Below are 15,408 nucleotides of genomic sequence, written 5' to 3' on the forward strand. Positions count from 1 at the left end.
CCTACAACAAAGGTGATAAATTTTATTTAACTATCATGGTGGTTGTTAAACATTGAGAAGGTTCCTCCAACCCAATCCCAATTAAGCATCATCATTAACCCAATCAAATTAATTTATAGTGATGAGATCAACATGATAATCCAAGAACCAGATACTCAAGATGTTCATAACCGGGGACATGGCTAACCATGATTAGTTTGTACACTCTGCAGAGGTTTGCGCACTTTTCCCCACAAGACTCGAACACATCCATGATCGGAGATTCAAGACATAGTCTTTCTGAAGCATTAACTCTCTACTCTGGGTAGACAGTACCACCTACAACCCACTACATCTGCTAGTCTACCTCTTCAAGAGCTTCACGCAACTTACTCAACTATGCCAGAGCCCATATTGGCTTGTGTCTGCACACGGAAGTTTCCAGCATGAATAATCTTATGATCCCTTTGAACCTGGGTGGCGAACCGTAGGATGATCACACGGGTACTCCGGGATATCCTAGGACAACACTGGATTCTCCAGGTGCCCTGACAACCATAGGGTACTCTAGGGTGCCTCAACCAATCCACCCAGATGTGTATTTAAGTAGCCACCTTAAGTTAACCATTAATTAACAATACTCACATCTGTCATGGATACACTCACCCAAACCACGTCTACAAGCATAGCATAACAACATAAGCATAACGTAGAAGTGACTCCCAAAGGTTTGATAATAAAAAGGGCAATAGGTTCTACCTCATCATCTACTTCCCAAACCCACATGTTATTCAAATCCTAACTATGCAATGTGGGAGGTTGATCTAATGCATAAAACCGGGTAGTAAAGAGGTATGATCAAAGTGTTACTTGCCTTGCTGATGATCCGCAAAACCTAGAGACTCGTAGTAGCACGCTTCGCACTCCAGGTACTCTATCGCAAACAAACAATAGCATACATAAGCACTCAACTATAAGCATGGGTAAAACTCAAATAAGAGATCTAACCAGAAAGTTCAACTGAAGAACTCCGGTTTGCAAAAAGAATCAAATCAAACGGAGCAACGAAACTCAAACTACGAAAGAAACAAGATTCATTTACTAATCTAGACTAAAGTTAAATTTTACATTACCAAAATCTTGTTCAAGTTGGTTAAACGAAAAGAGGGCCTCATGACGAAGATCTAGGCGCCTGAATCGCCTGATTCGTATAAAGGAGTGAAAAGATAAACTAAAACAAAGATCAGGGCAGAAATCGTGATCGAAAATAATCGCGGAAAAACCCTGGAAAAAACGCGACGAACAGGCTAACAAACGAACGTTCACTGTATGCGGCTAACGGACGAACAACGTTCGTTAAAAAAAACATACGGACGAAGTCCGCTATTTAACTAAACTGAGAAAAATGAACCGATCTGGAAAAAAAGGATCTAGGGTTTCGGAAAAAACCCGAACGGTTTTCCCGAGAAAACCGGCAGCGGCTATACCTTCGGCAAGGTCGAGATCGACGGTGGGGCAGTGGTACGGGCGGCTCCGGCAGCAGGCTGCAGCGGCGAGGCTCCGTCGGCGGTGGGCGGCGACGGCGGGACGGGGCGGCGGCGGCGGCGCGCGCACGGCGGCGGCGGCGGAAGGCGGCGGCGGCGGCGAGACGGGCGGCGGCGGCTAGGGTTTCGGCGGGGCGGGGCTTGCGGGCTGGCGGGGTCGGGCCCCCCGGCTTATAAGGCCGGCCGGGCGCGGAGTCCAGGTCGGACACGGCCCCGCTTAGGTCGGTAACTTTTTTAAAAAAATAAATCCTGACGCAGAAAAACTAACGAAAGAAATACTAAACGGACTCCAAAAAATCCTGAAATAAATTTTCACGGTCCTCTAATAATATTGCGGATAAAGTGAACATTTATTTGGGCCTCTAATGCAATTTTGAAAAACACATTTTTTCCTAATTCAAATAAAATAGCAATAAAACTCCGAATAAAAATCTTATTTGATTTTAATATTTTTCCTCCACTATTTCTTTATTTTGGAGAAGTCATTTTATCCCCTCTCTTTTAATTTCATATTGGAAATATTCGAAGAGAAAAATAATTAAAACCAAATGATCCTCTTTCCAAAATTTGAGAAAACTCAAATATGAAAATAACGAAATCCCCAACTCTCTCCGTGGGTCCTCGAGTTGCTTAGAATTACTAGGATCAACAAAAATGCAATAAAAAATGATATGCAATGATGACCTAATGTGTAACATACATCGCTGCGGTGGGCTCGGTGATGACCTCCGTCCTGTCGTCCTGGTGGTCTTGGTCTTGTTGCACCAGAATGGAAACCTTTGGCTGATTCCTCGGGACTCCACACGTGTGGCTTGCCTCCCTTGCACCGAAGTGGAAACTGGCGCTCTGTGCCCACTGGCGCCCGCCTGGCCTTGGTCGTCATGGCTCACGTCCGCTGATCCTCGTGAAGTGCACCTTGCATAGAACTCTCCGGCCCTCGGGAGCCAGCCTGAAGAGGCCGATCCCCTCGGGGGTCTTGGCGTCGTCCGCCTCGCAAGGCTTGGCCCCTCGTGAGGGTCTTGAGTCATTGATGTTGAAGCTGGGCCGTACCAGGCTGTCGATGGAGCTACGTGGTGGGCCATAGGCAGGCAAGTCTGGATACCCCCATATCCAGAACACCGACAGTAGCCCCCGGGCCCAAGGCGCGCTCGGACTTGGCTTCCAGGCAAAGCCAAGGGGCAAGTGCGGAACGCCACAGGCCCTAACCGCCTGCGGCCTTGATGACGCTTGGTGATTGATGGGACGTGGGCGTCTCCACTTCTCCATGCTGCCTCGACAACTGTTCGACTTGACAGGACGATGCGGCATGTAGAAGATCATCATGGCACGAGGTCGTGGAGGCTGACGGTTGGCCTTCCTTGGCTATAAATGTGGGGGAGGGGAGCCCCCTCGCTCATCCCTCCTTCATCTTCTCGCCACCCGCTTCTTCTCCTTCTTTGTTTTGATTCCATGGCACCGTTAGGGAGGTTTTCAGTGGTTGAGAAGGGGAAGGCTTCCAAGGAGGGACCAGCCGCTCCGCCTCCCAAGAGAGGCCGCGACCGTCCCTGTAAGCTCCCCGCAACCCCCACAGTGGCCCCCAGGGCGTGCGAGCGCGTATCCCCCAGGACCAACATTTCTCTTGGTGCCCATGATGGTACCCCTTCTCGCGGCGGGGCCACCAGCTTCGGGGCAGCCCCCATGATGAAGGGAGGCGCACCATGATCATGCGCCCACCTCAACCGCGCTTCTCCTTCCTGGACATGCTCCCCGAGTTAGTGGTGTGGTCAGAGAGCTCGGCCGGCACCTCGATCCGGCTTCCGTGCTTCTTCTCCGGCGAGCTTCCATCCTTGAGGCTCGATGGTCTCTGGCTGCAGGCTGACTGCTGCTGCAGCAGAGCTTCATGAGTCAGGACTGAAGTCACCGCCTCTGGTGGCGTGGTCCTGACCCGCGGCTGGCATATGTTCGCTCGCGCGCGAGGTCTGGGCGGAAGGTGCACCCTCCACTTCAAATATGATGGCCTGGCGACCCTCTACGTGAGGGTGTTCAGGGAGGACGGCCGCCGCGTGGGGTGCTGCCCGGAGGACGGCAACGACGACGAGGGTGGTGAAGGTGAGGTTGGCCTTGGCAGTGCGCGCTCCTCTTCTTGCGACGACAGCTCTTCCTCGGATGAGAGCTCGAGCAGTGGTGGCTATGACCGGCCCCCACGCCGTCGCGCTCGGGTCAAGGACGGCGGTGGTTCATCCCGCTGCAGTGCTCCGGTGAAGCTGGAGAGGAGCCCGACGTGAGTCTGGGGGCTGCCGAACTTGGACTCAAGACCGGCCGCAGCCCCAGGTCGCCTATGGGGGAACTGGTGGAGCACCGGGCCACCTTGAGGCGCTGCTTGAGGATACGGCGCTGGTGCCGGGTTCGTACGTCCTCAGGTCTTCTTTGTTTAGCTTTTCCTTTCTCCTATAATTCAAAAAAAGGATGATGTACCCCGCCGGGGCGTGTAATGAACTATGTCAGTTATGCCCTTTAACCTATGCTTGCTATCTTGATGTTGTGTTGTAATGTTTGCGCTCTGAGTAGGCCAGGATAGGAAAACTTAGCTTGGTGTGCGCGCAGTAGCTTTCCGCCTCACGAGGACCTGGCTTCTGGAGCTCAACGAGGCCCCCTTCCTCGGGAGCTGGAGGTTACAAACCTCGGGAGATGCCTCGGGGTCTCGGGAGCTGCCGTGGAACCACTGTAGGGCTTCTTTTAAAGGAAAAGGAAACCTGACGAGCACCTCACTCCTTCTTATGTGAGCCCCCTGTCATAGATTAGCTCTGACTCAATGCACCGCATCGCGTTGCCCGGGGGGCATGGATGTAAGGGGTGCCGCTGCCTGTGAGCTTGATCGAGGGCTCCTCGCGAGGATAAGGCCGAAGTACCAGGGCAGCGGGGTTCAGCGCGGTGTGCGCGTGATACGTCTCCAACGTATCTATAATTTTTGATTGTTCCATGCTATTATATTACCTGTTTTGGATGTTTCTGGGCTTTATTCTACACATTTATATCATTTTTGGGACTAGCCTACTAACCGGAGGCCCAGCCCGTATTGCTGTTTTTTTGCCTATTTTAGTATTTCGAAGAAAAGGAATATCAAACGGAGTCCAAACGGAATGAAACCTTCGGGAGCGTTATTTTTGGAACAAATCTGATCCGGAGAGCCTAGAGTGCAAGTCAAGAAAGCTCCGAGGGCCCCACAAGATAGGAGGCCCCCCCCTGTAGGGCGCGCCCCCTGTCTCGTGGGCCCCTCGGGCGTCCACCGACGTACTTCTTCCTCCTATATATATCCACGGACCCCGAAAACATCCAGGAGCACCACGAAACACAATTTCCACCGCCGTAACCTTCTGTATCCGCGAGATTTTATCTTGGAGCCTTCGCCGACACTCTGCTGGAGGGGAATCCATCATGGAGGGCTTCTACATCAACACCATAGCCTCTCCGATGAGTTGTGAGTAGTTTACCACAGACCTACGGGTCCATAGTCATTAGCTAGATGGCTTCTTCTCTCTTTTTGGATCTCAATACAATGTTCTCCCCGTCTCTTGTGGAGATCTATTTGATGTAATCTCTTTTTGCGGTGTGTTTGTCGAGATCCGATGAATTGTGGGTTTATGATCAAGTTTATCTATGAATAATATTGGAATCTTCTCCGAATTATTTTATGTATGATTGAGTTATCTTTGCAAGTCTCTTCGAATTATCAGTTTGGTTTGGCCTACTAGATTGATCTTTCTTGCCATGGGAGAAGTGTTTAGCTTTGGATTCAATCTTGCGGTGATCTTACCAAGTGACAGAAAGGGTTGCAAGACACATATTGTATTGTTGCCATCGAGGATAACAAGATAAGGTTTATATCATATTGCATGTGTTTATCCCTCTACATCATGTCATCTTGCTTAAGGCGTTACTCTGTTCTTATGAACTTAATACTCTAGATGCAGGCAGGAGTCGGTCGATGTGTGGAGTAATAGTAGTAGATGCAGGCAGGAGTCGGTCTACTTGTTATGGATGTGATGCCTATATACATGATCATGCTTAGATAACGTCATAATTATTCGCTTTTCTATCAATTGCTCGACAGTAATTTGTTCACCCACCGTAATACTTATGCTCTCGGGAGAAGCCTCTAGTGAAACCTATGGCCCCAGGGTCTATCTCCTATCATATTTGCTTTCAATTTACTTTTATTTGCATCTTTATTTTCTGCATCCATACTATAAAATACCAAAAATATATTTATCTTATCATACTATCTCTATCAGATCTCATTTTCGTAAGTGACCGTGAAGGGATTGACAACCCCTTTATTGCGTTGGTTGCGAGATCTTAGTTTGTTTGTGTAGGTGCGTGGGACTTTTGAGGAGCCTCCTACTGGATTGATACCTTGGTTCTCAAAGCTGAGGGAAATACTTACGCTACACTTTGCTGCATCACCTTCTCCTCTTCGGGGAAAACCAACGCTAGCTCAAGACGTAGCAAGAAGGATTTCTGGCGCCGTTGCCTGGGAGGTCTTCGCTCAAGTCAAGACATACCAAGTACCCATCACAAACCCATCTCCCTCGCATTTACATTATTTGCCTCTCGTTTTCCTCTCCCCCCACTTCACCCTTGCCGTTTTATTCGCCCTCTCTTTCCCAATCTCCTCCTCTCTCTTCGCTTGCCATTTTTCTATTTGCTTGTGTGTTGGATTACTTGTTGCCATAGCACAAGATAATACCAAGTTGTGTGACTTCTCGAATACCAATAATAATGATTTCCTTAGTACTCCGATTGCTCCTCTTAATGATGTTGAGTCTTGTGAAATCAATGCTGCTTTGCTGAATCTTGTTATGAAAGATCAATTCGCCGACCTTCCTAGTGAAGATGCCGCTACTCATCTAAACAATTTTGTTGATTTGTGTGATATGCAAAAGAAGAAAGATACGGATAACAATATTGTCAAATTGAAGTTATTTCCGTTTTCACTTAGAGATCGTGCTAAAATTTGGTTTTCGTCTTTGCCCAAAAATAGTATTGATTCTTGGAACAAGTGCAAAGATGCTTTTATCTCTAAGTATTTTCCTCCCGCTAAGATCATCACTCTTAGGAACGATATTATGAATTTTAAACAACTTGATCATGAGCATGTTGCCCAATCTTGGGAAAGAATGAAATTGATGCTTCGCAATTGCCCTACTCATGGTTTGAATTTATGGATGATCATACAAAAATTTTATGCCGGTTTGAACTTTGCCTCTAGAAATCTCTTAGATTCGGCCGCGGGAGGCACGTTTATGGAAATTACGTTAGGAGATGCTACAAAATTGCTTGATAATATTATGGCTAATTATTCTCAATGGCACACCGAAAGATCTTCTAGTAAAAAAGTGCATGCTATAGAAGAAATCAATGTTTTGAGTGGAAAGATGGATGAACTTATGAAGATGTTTGCTACTAAAAATACTCCTCTTGATCCCAATGATATGCCTTTGTCTTCCTTGATTGAGAATAATAATGAATCTATGGATGTGAATTTTGTTGGTAGGAATAGTTTTGGAAACAATGCTTATAGAGGAAATTTAATACTAGACCGTTCCCTAGTAATCCCTCTAATAATTATGGAAATTCCTACAATAATTCTTATGGTAATTTTAATAAGATGCCCTCTGATTTTGAGAATAGTGTGAAAGAATTTATGATTTCTCAAAAGAATTTTAATGCTTTGCTTGAAGAAAAATTGCTCAAAGTTGATGATTTGGCTAGGAACGTTGATAGACTTTCGCTTGATGTTAATTCTCTTAAACTTGGATCTTCTTCTCCTAAGCATGATATCAATGAGTCTCTCAAAGTAATGAGAATTTCCATTGACGAGTGCAAGGAAAGAACCGCTAGATTGCGTGCTAAAAAAGAAAGCTTCATAAAAGCGTGTTCTTCTAGTCTACATGAAAATAATGATGAGGATCTTAAAGTTATTGATGCGTCTCCGATTAGATCTATGTTTTGCAATATGAATTTTGATGATTATGGGAGTGATGATGAATCAACTTTGCCTAGAAGGCGTCCCAAAAATTCGGAATCTTTAGATCTTGATGCTAAATTTGGTAAAAGAGAGATTGAAGAATCTTCAACTTCTAATATTGAACCTACTATCTCGGATTTCAAGGAATTTGATTATGATAATTGCTCTTTAAAAGGTTGTATTTCCTTGTTGCAATCCGTTGTTAATTCTCCTCATGCTTATAGTCAAAATAAAGCTTTTACCAAACATATCGTTGATGCCTTGTTGCAATCTTATGATGAAAAACTTAATTTGGAAGTTTCTATACCTAGAAAACTTAATGATGAGTGGGAACCTACTATAAAGATTAGAATTAAAGATTATGAGTGTTTTGCTTTGTGTGATTTGGGTGCTAGTGTTTCCACGATTCCGAAAACTTTATGTGATATTCTAGGTTTCCATGATCTTGATGATTGCTCTTTAAATTTGCACCTTGCGGATTCCACCATTAAAAAGCCTATGGGAAGGATCAATGATATTCTTATTGTTGCAAATAGAAATTTGGTGCCCGTAGATTTTATCGTTCTTGATATAGATTGCAATCTTTCTTGCCCTATTATTCTTGGTAGACCTTTCCTTAGAACGATTGGTGCGATTATTGATATGAAGGAAGGGAACATTAGATTCCAATTTCCTTTAAAGAAAGGCATGGAGCACTTTCCTAGAAAGAAAGTAAATTAACTTATGAATCTATCATGCATGCTACTTATGAACCAAGTGCCAAAGATGGCACTAGTTAGATCGATCCTCGCTTTTATGCCTAGCTAGGGGCGTTAAACGATAGCGCTAGTTGGGAGGCAACCCAATTTTTCTTTATGTTTTTTTTTGTTTTTGCTCCTGTTTAGGAATAAATCTTGCATCTACTCTCTGTTTAGATGTGGTTTTATCTTTTAATTAGTGTTTGTGCCAAGTAGAACCTATAGGATAACCTACGATGATAGTTGATTTGATTCTGCTGAAAAACTGAAACTTTGCGCTCACGAGAAAAAATTCAATAAATCACAGAAACGTGCTTTTGCATTAATTCTATTTTCTGCTGATCAATAGGCAAATTTTCCAGTACGTCCTATTTTGGTAGTATTTTTAGAGTTCCAGAAGTTTGCGTTAGTTACAGATTGCTACAGACTGTTCTGTTTTTGACAGATTCTGTTTTTCGTGTGTTGTTTGCTTATTTCAATGCATCTATGGCTAGTAAATTAGTTTATGAACCATAAGGAAGTTGGAATACAGTAGGTTTAACACCAAAATAAATAAAGAATGAGTTCATTGCAGTACCTTATGTGGTGGTTTTGTTTTCTTTCACTAACGGAGCTCATAAGATTTCCTGTTGAGTTTTGTGTTGTGAAGTTTTCAAGGTTTGGGTAATGCCTTTATGGACTATGGAATAAAGGGTGGCAAGAGCCTAATCTTGGGGATGCCCATGGCACCCCAAGATATTCAAGAGTAGCCAAAAGCCTAAGCTTGGGGATGCCCCGGGAAGGCATCCCCTCTTTCGTCTTCGTTCATTGGTAACTTTACTTGGAGCTATATTTTTATTCGCCACATGATATGTGTTTTGCTTGGAGCGTCATGTATTATATTAGTCTTTGCTTTTTAGTTTACTACAATCATCCTTGCTGTACACACCTTTTGGGAGAATCCTATTTGATCAGAATTTGCTAGAATACTCTATGTGCTTCACTTATATCTTTTGAGCTTGATAGTTTTTGCTCTAGTGCTTTACTTATATTTTTTAGAGCACGATGGTGGTGTCTTAATTTTGAAGAAATTGCTAGTCTCTCATGCTTCACTTATATCATTTTGAGAGTCTTTTAGAACAGCATGGTATTTGCTATTGTTACAAAGTTGGTCCTAGAATGATGAGCATCCAAGTTGGGTATAATAAAAACTATCATAGGAAGTGAATTGGATGCTATGATCAACTTGATACTTGATAATTGTTTTGAGATATGGAGGTAGTAATATTAAAGTTATGCTAGTTGGGTGATTATGAATTTAAAGAATGCTTGTGGTGAAGTTTGTGATTCCCGTAGCATGCACGTATGGTGAACCGCTTTGTGATGAAGTTGGAGCACAATTTTATTTATTGATTGTCTTTCTTATGAGTGGCAGTCGGGGACGAGCGATGGTCCTTTCCTACCAATCTATCCCCCTAGGAGCATGCGTGTGGTGCTTTGATTTTTGATGACTTCTAAATTTTTTGCAACAAGTATATGAGTTCTTTTGATTAATGTTGAGTCCATGGATTATACGCACACTTTCACCCTTCCACCATTGCTAGCCTCTCTTGTGCCGCGCAACTTTCGCCGGTACCATACACCCACCATACTCCTTCCTCGAAACAGACACCATACCTACCTATTATGGCATTTCCATAGCCATTCCGAGATATATTGCCATGCAACTTTCCACCATTCCGTTCATATGACACACATTACTTTTGTCATATTGCTCTTTGCATGATCATGTAGTTGACATCGTATTTGTGGCAAGGCCACCTTCATAATTTTCATACATGTCGCTCTTGAGTCATTGCATATCCCGGTACACCGCCGGAGGCATTCATATAGAGTCATATTTTATTCTAGCTTTGAGTTGTAAATCCATAAAAGTGTGATGATCTTCATTATTAGAGCATTGCCCTCGTGAGGAAAGGATGATGAAGGTTATGATTCCCCCACAAGTCGGGATGAGACTTCGGACTTTACAAAAAAAAGAGAAAGGCCAAAGAAAGAAAAAAAATGAAAAGAAAAAGAAAAAGAAAAAAAATAAAATGAGAGAAAAAGATAGAAGGGACAATGCTACTATCTCTGTTTCCACGCTTGTGCTTCAAAATAGCACCATGACCTTCATGATAGAGAGTCTCATATGTTGTCACTTTCATATACTAGTGGGATTTTTCATTATAGAACTTGGCTTGTATATTCCAGTGATGGGCTTCCTCAAAAGTTCCCTAGGTCTTCATGAGCAAGCAAGTTGGATGCACACCCACTTAGTTTATTTTGTCGAGCTTTCATATATTTATAGCTCTAGTGCATCCGTTGCATGGCAATCCCTACTCACTCACATTGATATCTATTAATGGGCATCTCCATAATCCGTTGATATGCCTAGTTGATGTGAGACTATCTTCTCCTTTTTGTCTTCTCCACAACCACCATTCTATTCCACATATAGTACTATGTCCATGGCTCATGCTCATGTATTGCGTGAAAGTTGAAAGAGTTTGAGATTATTAAAGTATGAAACAATTGCTTGGCTCGTCATCGGGGTTGTGCATGATTAAATACTTTGTGTGATGAAGATGAAGCATAGCCAGACTATATGATTTTGTAGGGATAACTTTCTTTAGCCATGTTATTTTGAGAAGACGTGATTACCTTGATTAGTATGCTTGAAGTATTACTATTTCTTATGTTGATATGAACTTTTATTTTGTATTATTTGGATCTGAAAATTCATGCCACAATGAAAGAAAACTACCTTATGAATTATGCTAGGTAGCATTCCACATCAAAAATTCTCTTTTTATCATTTACCTACTCGAGGAGGAGCAGGAATTAAGCTTGGGGATGCTTGATACGTCTCCAACGTATCTATAATTTTTGATTGTTCGATGCTATTATATTACCTGTTTTGGATGTTTATGGGCTTTATTCTACACATTTATATCATTTTTGGGACTAACCTACTAACCGGAGGCCCAGCCCGTATTGCTGTTTTTTGCCTATTTCAGTATTTCGAAGAAAAGGAGTATCAAACGGAGTCCAAATGGAATGAAACCTTCGGGAGCGTTATTTTTGAAACAAATCTGATCCGGAGAGCCTGGAGTGCAAGTCAAGAAAGCTCCATGGGCCCCACGAGATAGGAGGGCGCCCCCCTCCTGTAGGGCGCGCCCCCTGTCTCGTGGGCCCCTCGGGCGTCCACCGACGTATTTCTTCCTCCTATATATATCCACGGCCCCGAAAACATCCAGGAGCACCACGAAACACAATTTCCACCATTGTAACCTTCTGTATCCGCGAGATTTTATCTAGGAGCCTTCGCCGGCAATCTGCCGGAGGGGAAATCGATCACGGAGGGCTTCTACATCAACACCATAGCCTCTCCGATGAGTTGTGAGTAGTTTACCACGGACCTACGGGTCTATAGTTATTAGCTAGATGGCTTCTTCTCTCTTTTTGGATCTCAATACAATGTTCTCCCCCTGTCTTGTGGAGATCTATTCGATGTAATCTCTTTTTGCGGTGTGTTTGTCGAGATCCTATGAATTGTGGGTTTATGATCAAGTTTATCTATGAATAATATTGGAATCTTCTCTGAATTCTTTTATGTATGATTGAGTTATCTTTGGAAGTCTCTTCGAATTATCAGTTTGGTTTGGCCTACTAGATTGATCTTTCTTGCCATGGGAGAAGTGTTTAGCTTTGGGTTCAATCTTGCGGTGATCTTACCCAGTGAAAAAAAGGGTTGCAAGACACGTATTGTATTGTTGCCATCGAGGATAACAAGATGGGGCTTATATCATATTGCATGTGTTTATCCCTCTACATCATGTCATCTTGCTTAAGGCGTTACTCTGTTCTTATGAACTTAATACTCTAGATGCAGGCAGGAGTCGGTCGATGTGTGGAGTAATAGTAGTAGATGCAGGCAGGAGTCGGTCTACTTGTTATGGACGTGATGCCTATATACATGATCATGCCTAGATAACGTCATAATTATTCGCTTTTCTATCAATTGCTCGACAGTAATTTGTTCACCCACCGTAATACTTATGCTCTCGGGAGAAGCCTCTAGTGAAACCTATGGCCCCCGGGTCTATATCCTATCATATTTGCTTTCAATTTACTTTTATTTGCATCTTTATTTTCTGCATCCATGTTATAAAATACCAAAAATATATTTATCTTATCATACTATCTCTATCAGATCTCACTTTCGTAAGTGACCGTGAAGGGATTGACAACCCCTTTATTGCGTTGGTTGCGAGTTCTCAGTTTGTTTGTGTAGGTGCGTGGGACTTTTGAGGAGCCTCCTACTGGATTGATACCTTGGTTCTAAAAACTAAGGGAAATACTTACGCTACACTTTGCTGCATCACCCTCTCCTCTTCGGGGAAAACCAACGCTAGCTCAAGACGTAGCAGCGCGCATGAGGGCAGGCCTCAGGCACACACATCTAGCTAGCTCCGACATGCAAGGCGCGCGAGGGAGAGTGACGGGCAACTACCACCTCTCTCATGTCCTTAGGCTAAAAGGCAAACGAGCGGGAGGAGAAGAATCCAACTCGGTGAACCGAAACACGAAAGCACCAAATCCATAGAAAGATTACTAAAAGACTGCAAGCAACTTCGGAAAGCAAATGAACAACCGCGTCTAAGACCTAATCTAGTCTTCTCACCAGCATGGAGCTAAGTGCTGCCACTAAGACGTGGGAGGGAACCCCAGTGAGGCCCCATGGCGGCTCTCAGGAGACTCCCGGGCGTGTACAGATCCACTCATTATTACGTGAGAGTGTCACGAGCGGAGACCTTCATAGGCCGGAGCCTTGCTTCACAGGTCGGAGCCTTTCTCCAGGGGTAGAACTTCTGGCGGTGCTAGATGTTCCAAGCGTTCTGGATGGGGATGATACGTCTCTAACGTATCTATAATTTTTTATTGTTCCATGCTATTATATTATCCGTTTTGGATGTTTAATGGGCTTTATTATACACTTTTATATTATTTTTGGGACTAACCTATTAACCGGAGGCCCGGTGCAAGTTGCTATTTTTTTGCCTATTTTAGTGTTTCGCGGAAAAGGATTATCAAACGGAATCCAAACGGAATGAAACCTTCGGGAGAGTGATTTTTGGAACAAACGTGATCCAGGAGACTTGGAGTGGACGTCAAGAAAGAAGCGAGGAGGCCACAAGGTAGGGAGGCGCGCCTGCCCCCCTGGGCGCCCCCCACCCTCGTGGGCCCCTCGCAGCTCCACCGACCTACTTCTTCCTCCTATATATACCCAGATACCCCGAAAACATCTAGGAGCACCATAGATCAGGAGTTCCGCCACCGCAAGCCTCTGTAGCCACCAAAAACCAATCGGGGCCCTGTTTGGGCACCCTGCCAGAGGGGGGATCCCTCACCGGTGGCCATCTTCATCATCCCGGGCTCCCCATGACGAGGAGGGAGTAGTTCACACTTGGGGCTGAGGGTATGTACCAGTAGCTATGTGTTTGATCTCTCTCTCTCTCTCGTGTTGTTGATTTGGCACGATCTTGATGTATCGCGATCTTTGCTATTATAGTTGGATCTTATGATGTTTCTCCCCCTCTACTCTCTTGTAATGGATTGAGTTTTCCCTTGAAGTTATCTTATTGGATTGAGTCTTTAAGAATTTGAGAACACTTGATGTATGTCTTGCATGTGCTTATCTGTGGTGACAATGGGATATTCACGTGATCTACTTAATGTATGTTTTGGTGATCAACTTGCGAGTTCTGTGACCTTGTGAACTTATGCATAGGGGATGGCACACGTTTTCGTCTTTACTCTCCGGTAGAAACTTTGGGGCACTCTTTGAAGTACTTTGTGTTGGTTTGAATAGATGAATCTGAGATTGTGTGATGCATATCGTATAATCATAGCCACGGATACTTGAGGTGACATTGGAGTATCTAGGTGACATTATGGTTTTGGTTGATATGTATCTTAAGGTGTTATTCTAAGTACGAACTCTAGGATAGATTGAACGGAAAGAATAGCTTCATGTTATTTTACTATGGACTCTTGAATAGATTGATCAGAAAGAATAACTTTGAGGTGGTTTCGTACCCTACAATAATATCTTCGTTTGTTCTCCGCTATTAGTGACTATGGAGTGACTCTTTGTTGCATGTTAAGGGATATTTATATGATCCAATTATGTTATTGTTGTTGAGAGAACTTGCACTAGTGAAAGTATGAACCCTAGGCCTTGTTTCCTAGCATTGCAATACCGTTTACGCTCACTTTTACCACTTGTTACCTTGCTGTTTTTATATTTTCAGATTACAAATACTCATATCTACCATCCATATTGCACTTGTATCACCACCTCTTCGCTGAACTAGTGCACCTATATAATTTGCCATTGTATTGGGTGTGCTGGGGACACAAGAGACTCTTTGTTATTTGGTTGCAGGGTTGCTTGAGAGAGACCATCTTCATCCTACGCCTCCCACAGATTGATAAATCTTAGGTCATCTACTTGAGGGAAATTTGCTACTGTCCTACAAACCTCTGCACTTGGAGGCCCAACAACGTCTTCAAGAAGAAGGTTGTGTAGTAGACATCAAGCTCTTTTCTAGCGCCGTTGCCGGGGAGGTCTACGCACAAGTCAAGACATACCAAGTACCCATCACAAACTCTTATCCCTCGCATTACATTATTTGCCATTTGCCTCTTGTTTTCCTCTCCCCCACTTCTAAAATGATTTTCGAAAACCTTTGCCTTTTATTCGCATTCTTCCCGTATGTATTTTTGTTTGTGTTTCCATGTGCCTTGTATTTGCTTGCATCTTTGCTTGCTAAAAATCTATTGATATGGATCCACTTAATGTGTTCTACTTGGATCATCTTCGATCTATTTGTGGTCATGCTGAAACCCCAACTAGTTTAGTTGAGGGAAGATCTTTAGATGAGCATGCTCATTTTGTGCATCATCATTTGTCTGAAAAGGGGAAGCTCTTATGGTATCAAATAAATAGTTTGTTATGCTATGCTTGGAATCTTTGTGAAATTTATGATTTTACTTGTTGCTGTAAGAACCCTAAAAAACACCTTCCATACCTATGTGAGTTTAATGATAATGAAAT

This window comes from Triticum aestivum, chromosome 7B (genome assembly GCF_018294505.1).
Source record: "Triticum aestivum cultivar Chinese Spring chromosome 7B, IWGSC CS RefSeq v2.1, whole genome shotgun sequence".
NCBI lineage: Eukaryota > Viridiplantae > Streptophyta > Magnoliopsida > Poales > Poaceae > Triticum > Triticum aestivum.